The sequence below is a fragment of the Acomys russatus genome, chromosome 19 (genome assembly GCF_903995435.1).
Source record: "Acomys russatus chromosome 19, mAcoRus1.1, whole genome shotgun sequence".
Lineage (NCBI taxonomy): Eukaryota > Metazoa > Chordata > Mammalia > Rodentia > Muridae > Acomys > Acomys russatus.
The window spans coordinates 30,621,347-30,645,744 of NC_067155.1; the positions used below are offsets into that span (position 1 = coordinate 30,621,347).

Below are 24,398 nucleotides of genomic sequence, written 5' to 3' on the forward strand. Positions count from 1 at the left end.
GTTATTGGATGACTCCATTTAGATTTCTTTCCTATATGTAGATATTTCAAGTAGCTTCTAGAAGTAGGTTCCCAGATGACCCCTCAAATGGCCCTTAGTGGCAGTTGTCCCTCCAGCATCCCTCCATGGCTTCCGCTCTCCACATTTTCTCCTACTCCAGTCCCACACCCGTGTCTTCATAATTATGTTCCACCTCCCTGCTCAGGAAACCTTTCCCTCTCCCCTTACTCTGTGTCTAGCCTCCGCACTCATATGGATTGTAGCCTGTTTATCAAAGACTCAACAGACAACATCCACCCAAGAGTGAATACATACCGTATTTCCCTTTTGGCATTTTGGTTATCTCACTCAGGATGATTTTTTTCTAGTTCATATACCTAAGAGGCTCTTGACTGTTTTGTTTTGTTTTTTTTTTTTTAAGGCTAAGTAATATTCTGTTGTGTAAGTGTGCCACATTTTCTTTATACATTCATCTATTGATGGACAGCTAGGCTCTTTCCAAATGCTATCATGAATAGGGTGCTAATGAATGTGGATGAGCAAGTGTCTCTGCAGTGTGCTATCCTTTGGGCATATGTCCAAAAGTGCCATAGTGAGATCCTGAGGTCGATCTATTCCCAGCTTCCTGAGGAACCACCACATTGATTTCCATAGTCACTGCACAAATGTGTAGTCCCTCCAGCCATGAGTGAGTGTTTCCCTTATCCCATCAGCAATGAAGGATCGCACCCCTTATCCTCGTCAGTATGAGCGGCCAATTGTTTTTACTGATCTTAGCCATTCTGAGCGGTGTAAGATGAAATCTCAAAGTAATTATAATTTGCATTTCCCTGATGACTAAGGACATTATCTATTCCTTTAAGTGTTTCTCAGTTTGTTATATTTTAACTTTTGAGACCTTTCTGTTTAGTTCTATGTTCCATTCTTTAATTGAGTTAATTTTTTTTCTTTCATTTGTTTGTTTGGTTTTGATTTTTGGAGATAGGGCTTCTTTGTGTAACCATGGCTGTCCTGGAACTCACTCTGTAGACCAGGCTGGCCTCAAATTCACAAAGATCCTCCTGCCTCTGCCTCCCTAAGTGATAGGATTAAAGGCGTGTGCCATCAGTGCTTGGTTGTTATTTGTCTTCTTGATGTTCAGGTTGTTTTTGAGGTTGTTTTGTTTTGTTTTGTTTTGTTAGCTCTTTATATGTTTTGAGTCCCTTATGTAGAAAATAACCCTCTATCGGTTGTGTTAATTTCATAAAGCTGTGTTTGTTTCTCCATTTGTGTGACTATCACACAAGTTAGAGACTCTTTTATCTTTAATTAATAATGAGCTTCACAACTCAACAGTTAATATGCTCTTCTTAACCCTCTAAGCTAATCTGGTTTCCTCCCAGAATACATCTCAGAGATACTTGCACTTTTCCTGTTCTAACCCTTCTCTCTGATGTCACCTGTTCCTCTGCTCAATGCCCTGTGTCTTCTTCTAACTCCTCCTCCCTGGATGGCAGGACTCCAGCCCTATTCTCTCCCGTAATCAATGACTGGCTGTAAGATGCTTTATTGGCATATCATAGTACAATTGGGGAGCAGCGTTTATACAACATTGAGATAGGAGATTCTCAGAATAACCTATTATAGGGGGTACAGAAATCAGCATCTGAATTATACAGTAACCTTATATCTACACAGATGGTTAACTGGTAAAGAGCTTGTCCCATTCTGTAGGCCGCCACCCTGTCTGAACGATGGTGTCCTTTGTGAAACAGGAGCTTCTTAGTTTCATGAGGTCCCTTTTATTGTCAGATAGTGCCTGTGCTATTGGTGTCCTGTCAAGAGAGGTTTTTCCTGTGTCAGTGAGTTCAAGACTACTTCTGACTTTCTCTTTGATCAGATTCCATGTATCTAGACCTATATGTGGGTCCTTAGTTCATTTTAGAGTTGTTTTGGGAAGAGTGAAAAATATGGATCTATTTTAACTCCTTTATATGTAGTTTGACCAGCACCACTTGTTGAAAATGCTGTCTTGATTCCAAAGTGTATATCTGGCTTCCTTGTCAAAACTCAGGCGTCCCTAGGTATATAGACTTATGTCTGAGTCTTTGGTTTGATTCTGTTGATCCATGTGTCAGTTTTTATGACAATATCACACTGTTTTTATTACTGTAGCTCTACAACTTGAAATTTAGTGTGGGGATACCCCCAGCTGGTGGTGGTGGTGGTTGTTGTGTTGTTGTTGTTGTTATCATCATTGTTGTTGTTTTAGCTATCCTGCATTTTAGGGGCAGGGTGTGTGTGTGTGTGTGTGTGTGTGTGTGTGTGTGTGTGTGTGTGTGTGTGTGTGTTCCCATATGAAGCTAAAAATCATCCCTTCAATTTCTGTGAAGAATTTTGGTAGGATTGCATTGACTTTGTAGATTGCTTTTGTCTACTAGAATGGCCATGTTTACTATATTAATCTCAACCATTCTATAAGTATGGGAGATCTTACCCTCTTCTCATATCTTCTTCCATATTCTTCAGTGGTGTCCTAAAGTTTTTATTATTCAAGATTTTCACTTGCTTAGTTAAAGTGATTTTAAGAATTTTTGAGGCTATTATGAAAGGTATTGTTTCTCTGGTTTCTTTCTGTCTGACATTTGATACATAGGATGGCTAATGTTTTTTTGTGTGTGTGTTAACTTTGTAGACTGATACTTTACTGGGAGTGTTTATCAGCTAGAATAGTTTCCTGGTGGAGTTTTAGTTTTACGTTAAAAAATCATATCATCTGTAAATACATATTAACCTCTTCCTGTTCTATTTGTATCCCTTTGATCTCCCTTAGTTGTCTTATTGTTCTAGCTAAGAGTTCTAGTACTACACTGAACTTATATAGCAAGAGTGGGCATCCTTGTCTTGTTCCTGATTTTAGTGAAACCAGAATTCTTCTATGTTTTGGTTGATATTGGCTGTGGGCTTGTTGTAAATCACCTTTATTATTTTGAGATATGTCTCTTGTATACGTAGGCGCTCCAAGATTTTTGTCATGAAGAGATGTTGAATTTTGTAAAGGTTTTTGCATCTAGTGAGAAAATCATATCGAGTTTTTTGTTTGTTTGTGTATATTTTATATGCATACTATGTTTATCAGTTTATGTCTGCTGAGCCATCCCTGGATCTCTGGGATGAGGTCAACTTGATCATGACAGATGATTTCTTTTATGTGCTCTTTAATTTGGCTTGCAAGTATTTCGGGAATTTTTGCATCTATGTTGATAAAGGAAATTGATCTATAATCTCTTTCTTTGGTGGGTCTTTATTAGTTTAGGTATGAGGGTAGCTGTGACCTAATAAAAAATAATTATACAATATTCCTTCAGTTCCTATTTTGCAGAATAATTTGAGGAGTTTTGTCACAAATTCTTCTTTGAACATCTGGTAGAAATCCATGCTAAAACCATCTTGCCATAGTGCCATAGCCTTTTTGTTGTTGTTGTTTTTTGTTTTGTTTTGTTTTGTTTTGTTTTTGAAGACTTTTAATTTCTGCTTCTATTTCCCTAGGGGTCATGGATCTGTTTAAATTGTTTATCTGATAATAATTTAATTTGATAGGTCATATATATAAACATGTAAAATGAGAGGTGTTTTTTTTTTCAGTGTACACCCTTGCTCTGAATAATGACGTGGGGACCCTCATATTTACTAAAAGGTTCAGGCAGATACTCAGCTATTATAACCGGATAATACTGGCCTAGCCTACTTCCCAGCCATATAGCCTGCTACCTGTCCCTCCTAGTCTTGTCCTGGTATCTTCTTATTCATCTCTATCCAGCTGGCAACTCTTCCACCCTCTGGTGCTCACCTGAGACCTTCTCCCTGAGATCAGAAGTCCTACCTTGACCTCTCCTGCTCAGCTACTGACTATTCATCTCTTTATTTAATCAATCAAAAACTGATAGAGAACAGTGTTTACAACATTCCAAGGCAGGAGATGCTTCATAATAATGACAATTCCAAAGTCCAGACTGCAACCAGGTATCTGGGTACAGAAATTTGTATTTGAATACACAGTGCACAAAAACATCACTCCAACATTTCCCCCTTATTGGTTCAATAAAAGGCTCCTTCCCTAATATCAATAAACTATGTACAATAAGAACAATCAGCCAGGCATGGTAGTGCACGCCTATAATCGCAGCACTCAGAGAAGCAAAGGCATACAGATTTCTGTGAATTCAAGGCCAGCCTGGTCTACAAAGCAAGTCCAGGACAGTCAAGGCTATACAGAGAAACCCTGTCTAAAACAAACAAACAAACAAACAAACAATTATGAAAACTATCACGTAGGAATTACATTCACAATGTCCAGTCCATTTGCATTTGTCAACCTGGGTACTGTACTATCATCCTGTCTTAGTCCAAAGTTTTGTACTTAAATCATTTTCTATTATAACTTGCTTTTAACATCCTATAAGTAACCTCTTTTGTTTTTATATTAATTTATTTATAATTTAACTTTATTATTTTTTACTTTTACATATACATTTATATTATTACACACATATATATACACAATAAACTACAAACAGCAAGAAGGACCACAGAACAATTAGGAATCATATAAACGTTACATTCATAGCATTTTGCCTATTTGTATTTGTATTTCCTATCTTGGTGAGTCTAAGATCTGAATGTGAATTACTATCTATCATATCTCATCTCTATTAACCTAAAAACATCTATCTAGACCTAAAAACAACTTTACCCCTAAACAACTAAGCTTAATTGTAAAACTAAACTATCTGGTCTCAACCCCATCAGAGACTTGAGAAGGAATAAAATTAATTATCTGAGTAAACCAAAAGTACAAGTTAGCAGTTTCCAAAACAAGAAAATGACAGTTTGCTGCCTAGACAGTCACCCAAAACTCTATGATATTGGAGCATCATCTTCAGCCTTCTGGCCCATTATATCTGGCAGACATATTTGTGAGACAGGAACTATTGATGACTTGCTTACCCTGTATTGGCTGAATTTGGCCATTAGTGCTGCCTATGTACAAGATTTCCCCCTTTTAGGCATAGTTCTGTCTGTGGCAGAAATGAGGACATTTTGCCTGGTGGCTGGTTTGCCACATTTGAAGCCATCTCCATAAGGAGGTTCTTTGATGCTCCTCATCTTCTCTGAGGTAGCCTGGATGTTATCAGGAATTAACTTGCCTTCTTGTCTAAGGATCCTTAAAAATCATAAAAACATCTTTAAATATTCTGTAATATTCTGTAGGTCTCTGAGGTTTTTGAAGATCTTATCTAACTATTTTACTTTATCTATCTGTAGAATCATATCTATCTGTTAAAACATAGGATGTATATTCTTGTGATGAAAATAGATTAGTAATTAACATGATCATGAGTTGATCAACTAACAATTAACTTGTATTACTTAATTATCATAAACAGCCTGCAATAGCACCTTCAAAGTATTGGAAGTAAACCTTGTATTATAATAGAGTTGTATGGTTACAATACTTCATATTAGAGTAGAAATTTATTTAATGTGTGCAAAGGATAATCTTGAATTTGAATTCTATACCAATGTATCAAAATCAAATTTATTTTGCATTAATGTACAAAATTCTATACCAATGAATTAAAAATAACCTTGTATGTACCAGTTAACGCCTTAAATTGAGGAGTAGATTAAGTAATCTACTTTTTGTCTTGGCATCCCCATATATTCCTATATTCCCCCTTCTTTCTTTTCAACCCCTATCTCCATACCTAAGAAAGAAAATATAAAGGAAAAGAGAGTAATCCCCAAGTCCAACCTCATTTTCTCTCTGAATAAGACCAATAACTCCCAATGAAAATAAACATCCATATCCCAAGAAAACAACCAAAACCCTATGCCGCCCCTCCCCCCATTAAGGGAAATGTGGCACTGTTCTCTTTTTAATGCTTCTTCTGGCTGATTTGCGATGAATAATGCCTTTGTTGGGGCCCAAACACAAATGTGGGGAAATGGTTAAGCAAGCTAGGAATAGCATTTGTGGTCCAGTTTCTAAATGTTGAGAAATTCAGCAACTGAAATGATTGGTGCTGGAACATGAAGGATGCAGGATGTCAGAGTCCATCATGCTGGCAGGAATGGGTCCTGTCAGGTCTGATACAGGATCAGTGCCCAGTTCTTTTGTTCTGAAAACATATAGTTTCTCACAAGTATTATACAGTCCTAATATTATAAATGTATGAGGTGTGCAGGATGTACAGAACAATTAAGGCTGGTTCTCTGCTCTTTGTATGAGCAGAAGAAAGATATCTGGTAAATCTTCATTCATACTATGTGAAGAATGGCAACCAAAAATAAGACACAGGGAATTTTTAGCCAACAAGAAGCACTGTCTATGCATAGACATTCATGTCTTAGACAGTCTCAGAGCTATTCCCATGTAGTGGGATTAGCAGTATAAATTACCTGCTTGTAGCTAGGAGTGGTGGTGCACGCCTTTAATCCCAGCACTTGGGAGGCAGACGCAGGGAGATCACTGTGAGTTGGAGGCCAGCCTGGTCTACAAAGCGAGTCCAGAACAGCCCACATAACATAGAGAAGCCTGGTCCTGAAAAAAAAAATTTTTTTTTTAATTAAAAAAATAGTTACCTGCTTGTTCTGCAGTTTGAATTCATATAAGTATAGACTGACTTGAGTTAGGAGTCTGTTTCATTTTTACCTTTTTCTTTCAAACGTATATTTTATTTATTATAACCTATGCACACTATATTCCAACTGTCATCCCCTCCTTCCTACCCTCCCTTCCTGCTCCAACCATTCCCTTCCCCCAGACTTCCAACAGGGAGGGCCTCCCACCCCAAATGTCTGGCAACAGTCTATTATGTCTCATCAGGATAGCCTGCATCCTCCTCCTTTGTGTGCCTGCTAGGCCATTTGCCTAGAGGCAGAGACCAAATTGTGGGTGCCCAAGAGCATATCAGAAGTTCAACAGAGGTACCTCCACCCCCACCCCCACATGCCTCCCCGTGGAGAACTGGCAGTCTATCAACACATCTGAGCAAAGGGTCTTGGTTCTCTCGTGCACTATCCTTGGTTGGTGATCAGACCATGTAGCCCCGCCCCCTTTGTCCAGATCTATAGGCCCTGATGATCTCCCTGTGGGGCTCCTGCTCCCTCGAAGACCCTCTACCCCTCAACTCTTACATACAATTTGCTCTTCTCCCCAAATCCTGCTGCAAGTCCCTGCATCTGTCACATCACCTCACTGGGTGGAATCTCTCAGAGGACATCTATGTTGGGCCAATATGCACTTACGTATACCGTGCATATCTCTCTGAGTCTGAGTTACCACACTCAGGATGCCTGTTTCTAGTTCCATCCTCTTGCCTGATTTTTTCAAGATTTCCTTGTTTTTAATAGCTGAACAGTATTCCACTGTGTAAAGGTCCCAGAATTTCTCTATCCATTCTTCAGTTGAGGGACATCTAGGTTTTTTCCAGATTCTGGTTATTATTAATAAAGTTCCTATGAACATAGTTGAGTAAATGTCCTTATTGTATGGTGGAGCATCTTTTGGATATGCCCCAGAGTGGAATATCAGGGTTTTAGGCAGCACTATTCCCAATTTTCTGAGGAAGTGCCATATTGATTTCCAAGGTGGTTGTACAAGTTTGTACTCCCACCAGCAATGGAGGAGTGTTCCCCTTTCTCCACATCCTCGCCAGCATGTGCTGTCACTTGAATATTTTACCTTAGCCATTCTGATAGGTGTAAGATGGAATCTCAGAGCTATTTTGATTTGCATTTCCCTGATGACTAGGGATGTTGAGCATTTAAGTGTTTCTCAGCCATTCGATATTCCTCTGTTGAGAATTCTCTGTTAGGTTCTGTCCCCCATTTTTTAATTGGGTTATTTGGTTTGATGGTACTTAGTTTCTTGAGTTCTTTATACATTTTGGATATTAGCCCTTTGTGAAATGTAAGGTTGGCAAAGATCTTTTCCTAGTCTGTCAGCTGTTGTTCTGTTCTGCTGACAATATCCTTTGCCTTACAGAATATTTTCAGTTTCATGACATCCCATTCATTAATTGTTGATCTTAGAGCCTGAGCTATTGGTGTTCTCTTCAGGAAGTTGTCTCCTGTGCCAATGAGTTGTAGGTTCTTTCCCACTTTTTCTTCTAACAGATTTCATTTGCTGGTTTTATGTTGAGGTGTTTAATCCTTTTGGGCTTAAGTTTTGTGCAGGGTGATAAATATGAATCTATTTGCATTTCTCTACATGTAGCCAACCAGTTAGACCAGCACTATTTTTTGAAGATGCTATTGTTTTTCCATTATATAGATAAGGCTTCTTTGTCAAAAATCAAGTGTCCATAGAAATGTGGGTTTATTTCTGGGTCTTCGATTCTACTGATCAAGCAGCCTATTTCTATGCCAGTACTATGCTGTCTTTATTACTGTTGATCTATAGTACAGCTTGAGATCTGGGATGGAGATTCCTCCAGAAGATCTTTTATTGTACAGGATTGTTTTAGCTATTCTGAGTTTGAGGGTTTTCCATATGACGTTGATAATTGATCTTTCAAGGTCTGTAAAAAGAAAATTGTGTAGGGATTTTGACAGGAATTGCATTTGAATTTGTAGATTGCTTTAGGTAAGATGGCCATTTTTACTATGTTGATCCTGACAATCCATGAGTATGGGAGATCTTTCCAACTTCTGTTATCTTCTTCAATTCCTTTCTTCAGAGACTTGAAGGTTTTTTTTTTTCGTACAAATCTTTCATTTGCTTGGGTAGAGTAACACCGAGATACTTTATATTATTTGTGGCTATTGTGAAGTGTGTAGTTTCTCTAATTTCTTTCTCAGCCTGTTTGTCACTTGTATACGGGAGGACTGGTGATTTTTTTTTTTTTAGTTGATTTTGTACCCATCCAATTTGCTGAAGTGTTTATCAACCGTAAGAGCTCCTTGGTAGAATTTTTAGGGTCACTTATATGTGTGTACTGTCATATCATCCTCAAATAGTGATAATTTGACTCCTTTCCAATTTGTATCCCCTTGATCTCCTTTAGTTGTCTTATTTCTCTATCTAGGACTGTAAGTACTACATTGAAGAGATGTGAAGATAGTGGACAGCCTTGTCTTATCCCTGATTTCAGTGGAATCGGTTTAAGTTTCTCTCCATTTAGTTTGATGTTGTCATTTGGCTTGCTGTGTATTGCCTTTATTATGTTTAGATATGTGCCTTGTATCCCTGGTTTCTCCAAGGCTTTAAACATGAATGGGTGTTGGATTTTGTTATCTAAGGGGATGATCGTGTGGGGTTTTTTTTTCTTTCAGTTTGTTCATATGATGTATTTCATTGATGGAATTCAGTATATTGAACCACCCCTGCATGACTGTTATGAAGCCTACTTAGTCATGGTGAATGATATTTTTGATGTTTTCTTGGATTCAGTTTGCCAGCATTTTATTGAGTATTTTTGCATCTATGTTCATGGGAGAAATTAGTCTGAAATTCCCTTTCTTTGTTGGGTTTTTGTATGCCTTAGGTATCAAGGTGACTCTGGCCTCATAGAATGAGTTTGGTTGTTGGTGTGCCTTTTATTCTTCCTCCATTAGTCAACCAATAAATTACTGTGTCATTAGTTTTCTTTAACCAACTAGTTCCCAAAGGACAGACACAGAGCCTATGGTTTATTTTTAAGCTGCAAGCACTATGCTGGGCAGAATCTGAGCTACTCTAATTCTAATATCCTTTAAACCCACATGTAAACCAGTATCTTGCCAGTCTGATGAATCTCAGGGTGGATTCTCTTCCCTCAGTCTCTTTTTGCAGCCACCTGCTCTGCCATCCTCCTTGTGCTTCCGCCCCCCCCCCCAAAAAAAACTCCTCCCTTCTGCTTCCTGGCCTCAGCTGATTGGCCAAACAGCTCTTTATTGACAACTGCTACATCCACTCAAGGCATTTCTTCGCATTTGGTAATGTTTCTTCTGATTCTATTTTGTAAAATACTTTCAAGAGAACTGGTATTAGTTCTTCTTTGAAGGTCTGTTAGAATCCTGTGCTGAATCCATCTGGCCATGTGTTTGTTTGTTTGTTTGTTTATGGGAGACTTTTGATGACTGTTTCTATTTCCATAGGAGATATAGGGCTATTTAATTTGTTTGCCTAATTTTGATTCAATTTTGGTAGTTGGTATCTATCAAGAAAATTGTCCATTCCATTTAGATTTTCAAATTTTGTGGAATATAGGCCTTTGAAGTAAGACCTAGTGATTCTTTGGATTTCCTCAGTATTTGTCATTATATATCCCTTTTCATTTCTGATTTTGTTGATTTGAATATTCTCCTTCTGCCTTTTGGTTAGTTTGGCTAAGGGTTTGTCTATCTTGTTGATTTTCTCAAAGAACCAGCTCTTGGTTTCATTTATTCTTTGAATTGTTTTCTTTTTTTCTAATTTATTGATTTCTGCCCTGAGTTTGATTATTTCCAGCCATCTACTCCTCTTTGGTGTGTCTGCCTCTATTTGTTCTAGAGCTTTCAGGTGTGCTATTAAGTTGCTAGTATGGGATCTCTCCAATTCTTTATAAAGGCACTTAATGTTACGAACTTTCCTCTTAGCACTACTTTCATTGTGTCCCATAAATTTGGGTATGTTGTGCTTTCATTATCATTGGATTCTAGGAAATTTTTAATTTTTTTTTATTTCCTTTACCCAGTGGTCATTGAATAAGGGGTTGTTCAGTTTCCATGAGCTTTATGGTTTTCTGTTCTTTCTATAGTTGTTGAGTTCCAGCTTAAATCCATGGTGGTCTGATAAGATGCAAGAGATTATTTCAATCTTCTTGTATCTGTTGAGGTTTGCTTTGTGACCAAGTATATGGTCAATTTTGGAGAAAGTTCTGTGAGGTGCTGAGAAAAATGTATATTCTTTTGTGTTTGGGTGGAATGTTCTATAGATATTGGTTAGGTCCATTTGATTCATGGCATCTATTAGTTTCATTATTTCTCCATTTAGTTTCTGTCTTGATAATCTATCTATTGGGGAGAGTGGGGTGTTGAAGTCTCCCACTATTAATGTGTGGGGTTTGATGTGTGATTTAAGCTTTAGCAATGTCTCTTTTATGAATGTGGGTGTTCCTGTATTTGGGGCATGGGTTTTCAAATTTGAGAAGTCCTCTTGGTGTATTTTTCCTTTGATAAATTTGAAGTGTCTTTCCTCATCTCTTTTGATTAGTTTTAGTTGAAAGTCTGTTTTATTAGATATTAGAATGGCTAGTCCAGTTTACTTCTTGGGTCCATTTTCTTGGAATACCATTTTCCAGCCCTTTGCTCTAAGGTAATATTTATCTTTATTGCTGAGGTGTGTTTCTTATATCCAGCAGAATGATGAATCCTGTTTTCACATCCATTCTGTTAGTCTTTGTCTTTTTATTGGGGAGTCAAGGCTACTGATGCTGAGAGATATTAATGACCAGTGGTTGTGGATTCCTATTTTTTTAATGTTGGTAGTGAGAGAGAGAGAGAGAGAGAGAGAGAGAGAGAGAGAGAGAGAGAGAATGCGCTTCCTTTGTTTTGGCTTTGTGGGTGTGTAGTTATTTATTGCTTTTGTTTTCCTCTGTAAAGTTACTCTCCTTGGGTTAGAAGTTTCCTGCGAGTATCTTCTGTAGGGCTAGATTTGTGGCTAGGTACTGATTAAACTTGGTTCTGTCATGGAATATCTCGTTCTCCCCATCTATGGTGATTGAAAGTTTTGCTGGGTATAGTAGTCTGGGTTGGCATCTGTTGTCTCTTAGTGTCTGTATGACATCTATGCAGACCCTACTAGATTTCATAGTCTCTGTTGAGAAGTCAGGTGTAATTGTGATAGGTTTGCCTTTTTATGTGACTTGGCCTTTTTCTCTTGCAGCTTTTAATATTCTTTCTGTGTTCTATACCTTTAGTGTTTTGATTATTATATGGTGGAAGGATTTTCTTCTCTGGTCCAATATATTTCGAGTTCTGTAAGCTTCTTATATATTTATGGGCATTTCTTTCTTTGGGTTAGGGAAGTTTTCTTCTATTGTTTTGTTGAAAATATTTTCTGAGCCATGAAACTGGGAGTCTTCTTTTTCTTCTATCCCTGTGATTCTTAGGTTTGGTCTTTTCATAATGTCCCAGATTTCTTCTCTGTTGAGAATTCTATGTTTAGCTCTGTACCACATTTTTAATTGAATTATTTGGTTTGGTGGTGTTTAATTTCCTGAGTTCTTTATATATTTTAGATATTAGCCCTTTGTCAAATGTAGGGTTGGTGAAGCTCTTTTACCAGCCCATTTTGTTCTGTTGACTGTGTCCTATACATTATAGAAGCTTTTCAGTTTCGTGCGGTCTCATTTATTGATTGACCTTAGAGCCTGAGCTATTGGTGTTCTCTTCAGAAAGTTGTCCTCTTTGCCAATGAGTTCAAGGCTCTTTCCCACTTCTTCTTCTAAGAGATTTAATGTGTCTGATTTTATATTTAGATGTTTAAACCACTTGGACTTGTGTTTTGTGCAGGGTAATAAATGTGAGTGGCTTTTTTTTTTTTTTTTGGTTTTTTTGTTTGTTTGTTTGGTTGGTTGGTTGGTTTTGTTTGTTTGTTTGTTTGTTTGTTTTTGTTTTTTTGTTTTTTCATTTTTCTACATGTGGACATCTGGTTAGACCAGCACCATTTGTTGAAGATGCTATCTCTTATTTTATTTTATTTTATTTTATTTTTTGCATTGTATGGATAAGGTGTCTTTGTCAAAAGCCAGGTGTATATAGGTGTGTTTATTTCTGGGTCTTTGATTTGATTCCGTTGACCACCCAGCCCATGCCATTTTTATTACTATTACTCTATAGTACAGCTTGAGATCGGGGATGGAGATTCCTCTGGAAGATCTTTTATTGTACAAGATTTTTTCAGCCATTCTGGCCTTTCTGTTTTTTCCATATAAAGTTGAGAATTGATCTTTCAAGGTCTGTAAAGAATTGTGTTGGAATTTTGATGGAAATGCATTGAATCTATAGATTGCTTTTTGGTAAGATGACCATTTTTTAAAATTTGATCCTCCCAACCCATGAACACGGGAGATCGTTCCAACTTCTGGTGTCTTCTTCAATTTCCCTCTTCAGAGACTTGAAGGTTTTTTTTTTTTCATGCAAGTCTTTCACTTGCTTGGTTAGAGCTACACAAGATACTTTACATCATGTGTGGCTGTTGTGAAGGGTGTGGTTTCCGTAATTTCTTACCCAGCCCATTTGTCATTTGTATACAAGAGGTCTACTGGCTTTTTGTTTGTTTCTTTGTTTTTATAGATCAAGCCTTGACTTTCATTACTTTAAAAAAGCTACATATTTATTTTGCTTTCGGACTTTATGCTTGTGCCTTCAACATTTTCACAACAATTTTCTGCTCCTCAGTAAGCAAAGCCCACTTGACCCTGTCTTCGACACACTTGGCACACATGGAGCCACCCTAGGCCCTGCTGATGTGCTTCTTTGTCTCGGACAGCCTCATCAGGACTTTAGGCCTCACAGCACAAACCCCTCGCAGTCTGTCTGGGCACACACCACATGCAGATTTAGGGTGCTCTCCCACCCTCTTGGTGTATAGGTAAACAATTCTGTTTCCAGGGGTTCGAGACAGCCTAGTTTTGTTAGAGGCTGTATTGTAGGAGAGCCTACAATGGTATGTGAAACGCTGGACCATTTTGAGTGCCTCTAAGCACCGCCCCAGGAAGAGCAAACTACTGGTTTTTTAATTAACTTTATATCCAGCATCTTTGCTGAAGGTGTTTATCAGCTATAGGGGTTCTCTGGTGGAATTTTCATAGTCACTTATGTACAATATCATATCATCTACGAAGAGCAGTGCTTTGACTTCCTCCAATTTCTATGTGGATTCCCTTGATCTACTTGTGTTGCCTTATTGCTCTACCTAGAACTTCAAGTACTATCTTGGAGAGATCATGCAGAGAGTGGGCAGCTTTGTCTAGACTCTGGTTTTAGTTCAGTTTCTTAGAGTTTCTCCCCAATTAATTTGATGTTGCCTATTGGCTTGCTGTATATAGCCATTATGCTTATATATGTGCTTTATATCCCTGATGTCTCCAACACTTTAAACACACTTGGGTGTTGGATTCTGTCAAGTGTTTTTTCAGCATCTAAAATGATCGTGTAGTTTTTTTTCTTTCACTATGTTTATATGATGGATTTCCTTATATTGAACTATCCTTGCATGCCTAGGATGAAGCCTACTTGGTCACAGTGAATGACATTTTTGATGTGTTCTTGGATTTAGTTTGCTAGTATTTTATTATTTTTGCATCAATGTTCATAAGAGAAATTGGTCTGAAATTCTCTTTGTTGGTTCTTTGTGTAGTTTAGGTATCAAGATGACTGTGGCCTCATAGAATGAGTTTAGTAATGTTCTTTTCATTTCTATTTTGTGGGATACTTTGTACAATATTGGTATTGGTTCTTCTTTGAAGGTCTGTTAGAATTCTGTGTTGAATCCATCTGGCCCTGGGCTCTTTTTTTTTTTTAGTTTGGGAGATTTTGATGACTGCTTCTATTTCGGTAGGAGATATAGGATTATTTAATTTGTTTACCTGATCTTGATTCAATGTTGGTAAGTGGAATATATACAGAATATTGTCTATTTCATTTAGTTTTCAAATTTTGTGGCAATTAGGCTTTTGAAATAAGACCTTATGATTCTTTAGATTTCCTGTCTGTTGTTACATCACCTTTTTCACTCTGATTTTGTTGATTTAGATAATGTCCCTCTGCCTTTTAGTTAGTATGACAAACTGTTTGTCTATCTTGTTGATTTTCTCAAAGAACCAGCTTTTGGTTTTGTTGATTCTTTGAATTGTTCTCTTTGTTTCTAATTTATTAATTTCAGTCCTGAGTCTGATTATTTTCAGCCATCTTCTCCACTTAGGTGTTTCTGCTTCATTTTTCTAGAGCTTCTAGATGTGCTGTTAAGTTCCTTGTATGAGATGTTTCCAATCTCTTTATGAAAGCACTTAGCGCTATGAACTTTCTTCTTAGCAGTACTTTCATTGTGTCCCATAAACTTGAGTATATTGTACCTTCATTTTCATTGAATTTTATGAAATCCCTAATTTCTTTCTTTATTTCTTCTCTGACCTAATTATCATTGAGTAGAGAGTTGTTCAGTTTCCAAGTGAGTGTAGGCTTTTTGTTATTTCTGTTATTATTGAGGTCCAACAGAGGTCCATGGTGCTCTGATAGGATGCAGGGTATTGTTTCAATCTTCTTGTATGTATTTAGGCTTACTTTGTGACCTATTATATGGCCAGTTTTGGAGAAGGTTCCATGAGGTGCTGAGAAAAAGGTATAATCTTTTGTGTTTGGGTGAAAAGCTCTGTAGATATCTGTTAGGAACAGGAGGAGGTGGCTAGAGAGTGGTTCTGAGGCTAAGAGCACTCGCAAAAGACTCAGATTCAGTTCCCAACATCCATACGGCAACTAAAAACTATCCTGAATTCCAATTCCAGGGGACCAACTGCTCTCTTCTGTCTCTGCAGGCACCAGGTATGCACACAGTACACATACATACAAGCAAATGGAACTCACATACATATAATGAAACTAAATCTTTAAGAAAGAAAAAAGTGAAAAGAAAGGTGCAAATTCAGGTAGTGCACATCTTTAATTCCAATACCTGGCTGAGGTCTGTAAGTTCAAGGTCAGGTTTGTCTGCATAGTGAGTTCCATATCAGCCAAGCCTACATAATGAGAGAGAGAAAGAGAGAGACAGAGAGACGACAGAGAAACACAAAGTCAGAGAAAGAAAAAAGAAGAACAGTAAATGCTACATGTATAAGGAGAAAAGGGATACTTATATATGGTGGTAGGATGTGAAAAAAATCTGAGAACCATGGAAATCAGTATGGAGGTTCCTGAAAATGGCGAGAGAGAGAGAGAGAGAGAGAGAGAGAGAGAGAGAGAGAGAGAGAAAAGAGAGACCTATTATATATAACCTGTACCACTCCTGGGTGTTTATCAAGAAAACTCAAAATCACTCTATCACAGACACACCTGACAAATATCAATGTTTACTCTAGCACAATTCACAACAGCTAAGTTACGGAACCAACCTGTACAATGGAATTTTATTCAGCTATTTTAAAAAATTTATTTTTTATAGGGAAAGTATACAACCTAAAATAATCATAAAAAGTGAATTAGACAAATATAGACAATACCATGTTTTATATTATTTGTAGGTCCTATATTTTATGTAGATGCATAAACTCATGTATGGATATATATTATTCAGGATCCTTTACAGAACATAACTGATAAAATGAATATTTAGTAAAAGGACACCGGGACTGGAGAAACTGCTCAATAACTAAGAATCGCTAGCTATTCTTGCAGAGGACCCAAGTTTGTTTCCAGAACCCACATGGCTGCTCACAACCACTTGTAACTCTAGCTCCAGGGCATCTGAAGTGCTCTCTGGCTTCTGTGGGCACTAGGCATGCACATGGCCTACAGTCACACAGACACATACACATGAATGAAAAGTAAAGGCATAAATAACTTATTAAGGAGGAGTACCAGGTTGGCTTACATGAGACAGTCTGGGTGGTCCAATAATAACTATAGCAATGTTATTTAAGGAGGTGGGCAAATTAGCAGCTACTATGACTGGGTTCTCTCGTGCCTTGCAACTGGAGGGGGTTTTATGTTTTTGCTTTGTAGTCTTCATATATTCCATTTTGAAAAAAGATTTGGTGGGAGGAGACCTGAAAACTCAGAGGTTTCACCCAATTCTTTTGTGTTAGAAAGGATTACAAAGTTGGCTGTGCAGCTAGAGAGTTTGCAAACAGAGGTTGAAGTTCTTGGAAAGCAACAAGAGGCAGTGGGAGGAGAACAACAGAGTTCAGGCTTGGTGTAGGACCCAGGGAGTTCCCCGAATGATGAAAGAGGGAAACAAAGTAGGCTGGAAGGCAGGCTGCTGCCCCACCCTGCTCCACCAACTTTCACTGCCAGGGGCCCAGAGCAAGGGGCCTGGAAGATCAGTAGGCTGCTACGGAAAAGGGGGTTAGTACTGAGCCAAGTGAGACTCCAGAAGTTTTGTCCAGAGCTATACAGGCACCATCAGCCTTCCCAGTTTTTGTGCAGTATATACTTGCTAATTAATGATGGTGGTCATGCTTATAACGAATTGACATGTCATCCAATAGAAATACTAGATCTAAATCTTTTTTTAAAAGGTTGTTGTATGGCTTGCATTCATTAAAGAAATATTAAGTAACTGGGCTATGCAGAATAGTTAGTCCCCAAGATTGCAGAAGATTGGTGTCAGCTGTACTAGAAGCTGGTCAACAACTACAGTACTTGTCATGGTGGAGGCATGTAGCCATAAAAATAGAGTAACATAATATAGCAAAGGAGATAAATGTTGTTAAAGAGCAACATTGGTGAAAGGTTGGTAAAGGGCATTATGCTGACCTACAAGAGCAAACCCAATCTGACGATGTCATAATTGAACAATGTCATGTTGCAGCTTTAAAAGTTTGGGATATAGTTGAGGAGCTGGGGGGGGGGGGGAATTCATGTGGTTTACTAAAGGGCCCTGCAGAAACCTTTACTGACTTCTTACAAAGATTGGATTCAACTGTAAATAGAACCACATCAGACCCTGAAACCAGTTGTTGATAGAGGTCTTGGCGTTTGAAAGTTTAAATACTGACTGAGAGAGAGCAATTAGACCACTAAAAGCACAAGGAGCCCCCAATAGACCAATGGATAAGAGAGATAACTGGTATTAGCTCTCAGATACATCATGCCAATATCGTAGGACAAGCCATAGCTAGAAGTCTCAGGAATCAAAATGCCCGGTGCTTTAATTGCAGTTAATTTGGGCATTTCCAAAGAAATTGTGAGGCTAGAAGCTCCAGAGCTCAAAATAGCAAGTGCTTTGATGCTGGAGAAAGGGCTACTCATATAGGAAAACAAGCAGTTTCTAGCTGCAATGGAACACACAGGCAGAGAAACTTTGGATCTGGCCACAAATACATTTCTTTCACTATCCCCAAAAGTTAAATGTTACAAGTTAACCACTAGTGTTTATGGTCCTTTACCTTCAGGGACAGTAGGAATAATCTTAGGAAGAAGTGGATTAACTTCTCAAAGATTTATTGTGAACCCAGGTATCATAGATGGGGATTACAAGGAAGAAATTAAAATCATGAGAAGGAGATGCAAATTAAAGCAGGAGATAGAATTGCTCAGCTGTTACTGTTTCCTCACAACAAGGGCAAGACCACTCCAGTATAAAGAACAGGGGTTTTGGTGAGTACTGGAAAATGTGCGTTCTGGAAAGCAGTGATTAATGATCAGAGACCCAAATTAATGGCAGAAATGAATGGTGTTGAAATATAAGGTTTGGTAGATACAGGAGCTGACATTAGTATACTTTGCCAAAAGTCTTGCCAGATTGGACACTTCAGAAGGTTTACACAAAATTTATAGGAATTGGTAAATTATTGTGAATAGAACAAAGTATCCAATGTATTAACTCTGTGTGACAAGAAGAACAAACAGGGCAGTTGAGACTTTATGTGGCTGGCATACCTATACATTTATGGAGAAATGGTCTTTTACAACACTAGGGTACTCAAATTAATACTCCTGCAATCACAGCGAGAGACAATGATGAAATTAGGGGTGGAATTGTAGATGTTTCTGGAGAAGGTATTGATATGTATAATCAATCACAAGCTGTGACCACTGTTACAACACAAGACATCACAGGGGTTGAATTTCCTGATTTATAAAAAGGCATACTGCTGACATACCAATAGCCTTGCCCCTAAAATGGTTATCAGATAGGCCTGTGCAGCAAGAGCAGTGGCCCATAACAAAAGAAAAGTTGCAGGCACTTGAACAACTGGCACAACAGCAGCTGGAGGCTCAACATATAAAATAGTCCACCAGCCCATGGAATTCCCTTGTGTTTGCTGTAAAAAAAAGAAATCAGGAAAATAATAACAGATTTAAGAACAGTGAAAAGACACGTACTCTGGTGCCTCACATTTGACCATGTCCCCTGGAGGGGGAGACCTGGTGGCACTCAGAGGAAGGACAGCAGGTTGCCAAGAAGAGACTTGATACCCTATGAGCATATACAGGGGGAGGTAATCCCCCTCAGGAACAGTCATAGGGGAGGGGAATAAGGGGAAAATGGGAGGAAGGGAAGAATGGGAGGACACAAGGGATGGGATAACCATTGAGATGTAACAAGAATAAGTTAATTAAAAAAAAAAAAAGAACAGTGAAAAGAGTAATTCAACCAATGGGCCCTTTACATCCTGGACTTTATTAACCTTCTTTGTTGCCAAGATCATGGCCTACAATAATAATTGACTTGAAATTTTTCTTTTTCACAAAACTCTTGTATGAGCAAGACAGGGAAAGGTTTTCTTTGTCAGTACCTACTCTGAACAACAGTGGTCCAATAAAAAGATACCATTGGAAGGCACTTCCACAGGGAATGGTAAATACTCCAACTTTACGTCAATACTTTGTGTGGCAAACATTAGAAATCAATAAGCAGTTTCCTCAATCTATCATTTACTATTACGTGGATGATATTTTGTTGGCTGATTCTAACTCAGGTTCTTTAGAAAAAAAATGCTTAAGGAAACACAAATAATTCTGCCATGCTTGGAGTACAGACAGCTCCAGAAAAAATATGAAGAGGAGATTCACTTAGTTATTTGGGTTATAAAAATCAGTCAACAAAAAGTTTGACCACAAAAGATACAGATCTGTAGGGACCAGTTGCAAACCCCCAAAAATTTTCAAAAACTAATGAGAGAGATTAACTAGCTGAGGCCTACAATGGGATTAAGTATTTATGAGTTAAGTAATTGGTTTCAAACATTACAAAGAGATTCAGATTTAAGCAGTCCAAGATGTCTAAAAAGACTTAACTCTTATAGAACAAAGATTGCAAGATGCATATGTAGATCAAATTGATCCTAAACTTGATTGTATTTTGCTCATTTTGCTTTCAACTCATCCCCCCTATGGGGCTCATTATGCAAAGGGAAGATAAAATTATGAAATGGATTTTCTTAGCACATAAACAAAGTTTAAAATTTGAAGACATATATAGAGAAGATGTATTAATTAATTATAAAAGGTAGATTAAGACCACTACATCAATTGTCAGGAATAGATCCAGTGGAAACTGTCATTATGGATAATCAATGAAGATTGGCAAAGAGCTTGTAGTAACTACTTGGGAGTTAATAACAAACACCTGAAAAGCAAACATACGCAGTTTATAAAAAGAATTAATTGGATTCCTCCACATATTGTAAAGAAAACACCAACTCCAAAGGCACCAACATTCTACATTGATGCAAACAAGATAGGGGTGGCAGGTTATAAATCAGACAGAATAAGCAAGAGGATCAAAAGTCTGTACACTTCCATTCAAAAATCAGAATTTTATGCAATCCTTGTGGTGATATTAGATTTTCCCGAATCTTTTAATATAATTACTGGTTCTTTATATGCAGAAATATTTGTTTTGCGTATAGAGATGGCTGGATTTGTTTCTGATAACTCAGAATTAACTTCGTTATTTAAGCAACTGCAACAGTCCACCGGAAGTAGAAACTATCCATTATATATTGCTCATATTCAGTCTCATACAGGTTTACCAGGTCCGTTGGCACACAGAAATTAGTAAATTGACCAATTACTAATAGGGAATGTGTTAGAAGCCTCAGATTTCATGAGAAGCATCATGTTAATTTTCTACCACTTGGCAACAAGCCAAAGAAAGGATACTAATTTTTTAAAAAGTTCTACATGTTCTCTATATAGCCAAACTCTGTTACCTGATGGTAGCACCCTAGAGTTACCAAATGAAATGAAACCTGGCAGAAGGATGTGTTTCATTTTGCAGAATCTGGAAAACAACAGTATTACATCATACCACTGATACATACTCAGGGCTTCAGTGGGCAATAGCTTTAGGTTCTGAAAAGGCTGGCTGTGTAATTACACACTTATTGGAAACAATGGCAATTATGGGAATACCTGCACAAATTAAGGCTGACAATGCTCCTACATATGTATCCAATAAGATGAAGTAGTTCTTTGCATATTACAATATAAAGCATATTATGGGTATACCACACAATCCCCACAGGACAAACAAATATAGAAAGAGCCAATTGTACCTTAAAAGAGATGCTTACTTTTTCAAAAGTAAGAGTAAAAACCCCCAAGGACAGACTAAATAATGCTTTGTTAACTCTATATTTTCTTAATGTTGGTGAAAAAGGAACAACAGCAGCTGAGAGACACTGGGTTATAGAAAAAACTGAGGAACTACACCAACCAATATACTGTAAGGATGTGTTGACATCAGAATAGAAACCTGCAATAATTTTGTGATGAGGACATGGTTATGCTTATGTATCTACAGAGAATGCAAAAATATGATTACTAACAAAACTTACAAAGATTAGATCTGACCAGGGAAAACCTATTACCAGCTGAGACATGTCTTCACAAAGCAAATAGCCTAGAACATTCACTCTCACAGACTGTTCAGTTACTAATTTCTCCCAAAATATGCACGCAAATCAACTTCAAAAGGCCTATTCCAAATGACCAATCACACAGAGACTGGATAGACAACACAGAGACTGGACAGAAGAAGATACAGATAGCTTTCCCAGGATTTGGTCAATATCCCAATTTTCATAGGGTACCCAAAATATGTCTTTGCCTCCAGACAAGTAATTTTAACAATATGACTTCCTAATTCCCAAAAAGAGGGGTGAATGGTTTTGGTCAATTAATGTGTTATGGTTGTTTGCTATCATCTAAGGTGGTTGCTTATTATTGGTTACGGTCAGGGAGGAAGTAAAATAAAGTTTAAATCAGAGATCACCTCTAATTTTTTTTTTTTTTTTTTTTTTTTTTTTTTTTTTTTTTTTTGGTTTTTCGAGACAGGGTTTCTCTGTGTAGCCTTGGCCATCCTGGACTCACTTTGTAGACCAGGCTGGCCTCGAACTCACAGCGATCCGCCTGCCTCTGCCTCCCGAGTGCTGGGATTAAAGGCGTGCGCCACCACGCCCGGCTTAATTTTTTTCTCTTATCTAATGCTGGGGGAAAAGAGAATGGAAATAATAATAGTGATAGTAGGAGTGGTAGTAGTAAATGAACAAATAAAAAAATTAATAAAAATAGAATATACGTAGGCATAAGGTTATTGTGTAATTCCAATACTGATTTCTGTACCCACCGTATCTGGTTGCAGTCCTTATTCTGAGAATAGCCTGTCTAAATGTTGTGTAAACACTGCTCCTCAGTTGTTCCTTGATATGCCAATAAAGCAGCGTACAGCATATTGCTGAACAGGAAAGAGAATAGGTCTGAATTTCCTGTCTTCCAGAGGAGTACTATTGATAGGAGGAAGTAGGGGATTAAACCACACAAACAGGATAGAAAGATAAGAGAGAAACAAGGACACAGAGGAGAAAGAAAGAAATCCCTAAATGTAACCTTTACTAACTTATAACCAACCCCCTAGACAATAACAAACATTGGTAACCCCCCAAAACACTCTCCCGACCTATTAGGAATGGGGGCGTCATGTTCTGCTGTCTGGGATAAAAACATCTTTTGGGTACCCTTAAAAATAAGATATTGGGCTGGGTGTGGTGACTCACACCTTTAGTCCTAGGAGGCAGAGGCAGGCGGATTGCTGTGAGTTCAAGGCCACACTGGTCTACAAAAGCAAGTTCAGGATAGCCAGGACTGTTACACAGAGAAACCCTGTCTCGAAAAACCTAAAAAATAATAATAATAATAATAAGATATTGAACAATCACTAAAAAAGCTAACTGTATCTGTTTCTGTCCACTCTTCTTGGGACTGATCCTTTGGGCTAGCCCTTTTAAAGTTTATATGCATACAAATTCTTGAGGAAACAGTAGCTGAGGCAGTCTTCGAGGTTGAATCACCTGGGCTACTTTCTTTGTCTTCATTATTATCTGGTATTTTGCTCTGAAAATAAGCAAAAATTTTAAAGTATTAGCATAGGTACATTTCTACATTTATCTGGAATATGCAAGGTGTACAAAACATCTAAAGATAAACGTCTGCCCTATTTTTGAGCATGTGTAAGGCATCAACTTCATCCTTCTGTTTGAGCTGTAATATCCATGCTATATGAAAGAATCGCATGTCATAAGGACCAGGTGGCCCTTAAGATTCCCTTGCTACATGAACACATTCATGTTTCAGATAGTAGATGGTCTTCCCTGGTCAGATCTAATCTTTATAAGTTTTGTTGGTAACCATATATTTTTTTCATTCCCTGTAGATACATAAACATCCCCATCTCAAAACTATTGCAGGTCTCCATTCCATTGTCAACACATACTTCTAGTATATTGCTTGTCCTAGTTCCTCAACTTTTTCTATAACCCAATGTCTCTCAGCTGCTGTTGTTCCTTTCTCATCAACATTAATTTAAAGTCAACAGAGCATTACTTAATCTGTCCCTGAGGATCTTTACCCTTCCTTTTTGTTTAATAAGCATCTCTTTTAAGGAATGATTAGTTCTTTCTCCAACTGGTTTACCTGTAAGATTGCGTGGTATACTAGTAATGTGCTTTATATTGTAATATGCAAAAAAAAGTCTTCATCCTATTGGATACGTATACAGGATCATTGCCAGTCTTGGCAGTTGCCATTATTTCCAGTAAGTGTATAATTATACAATCAGCCTTCTCAGAACTTAAAGCAGCTGCCTATTGAAACGCTAAGTATGTATCAATGATATTATGTATGTACCTTTGCTTTCCAGACTCCGCAAAATGAAACACATTGATCTGCCAGATTTCACTCCTTTTGGTGCCCCTAGGGTGACATCTAGCAGGCAATGGAGTTTGGTTATAAAAGAACACATAGGACACTTTTTAATTATCTCTTTGGCTTTTTGCCAAGTGGTGGAGATTTTTTTTTTCATTAAACTTTTACTATTAACATGCTTTTCCTGAAATTTTGAGGCTTTTAACACATTTCCTATTAGTAATCCTCATTTCTTTGTGCCAATGGACCTGGTAAACCTGTATGAGACTGAATATGACTAATATACAAGGGATAGTTTCTACTTCTGATGGCCTGTTGCAATTCCATAAATAACAAAGTCAATTCTGAGTTATCAGGAGTAAATGCAGTCATTTCTATATGCAAAAAAAACCTCTTTCTGCATATTTAGAGTCAGTAATTATATTAAGAGATTCAGGAAAATCTAACAGCGCCATAAGGATTGCACACAATTCTGATTTTTGAACTGAGGTATATGGGCTTTTGATCACCTTAATTTATCTGAC

The 24,398-nt window shown here is 37.7% G+C and overlaps 1 protein-coding gene and 1 pseudogene across 1 annotated transcript in view; both read right to left on the reverse strand.

Moving 5' to 3' along the window:
• The window catches only part of LOC127203988 (zinc finger protein 721-like), a 1,570,727-nt gene that overhangs the window by 404,141 nt on the left and 1,142,188 nt on the right, over positions 1-24,398 (reverse strand).
• Positions 13,343-13,696, reverse strand: LOC127204008 (60S ribosomal protein L34-like; annotated as a pseudogene).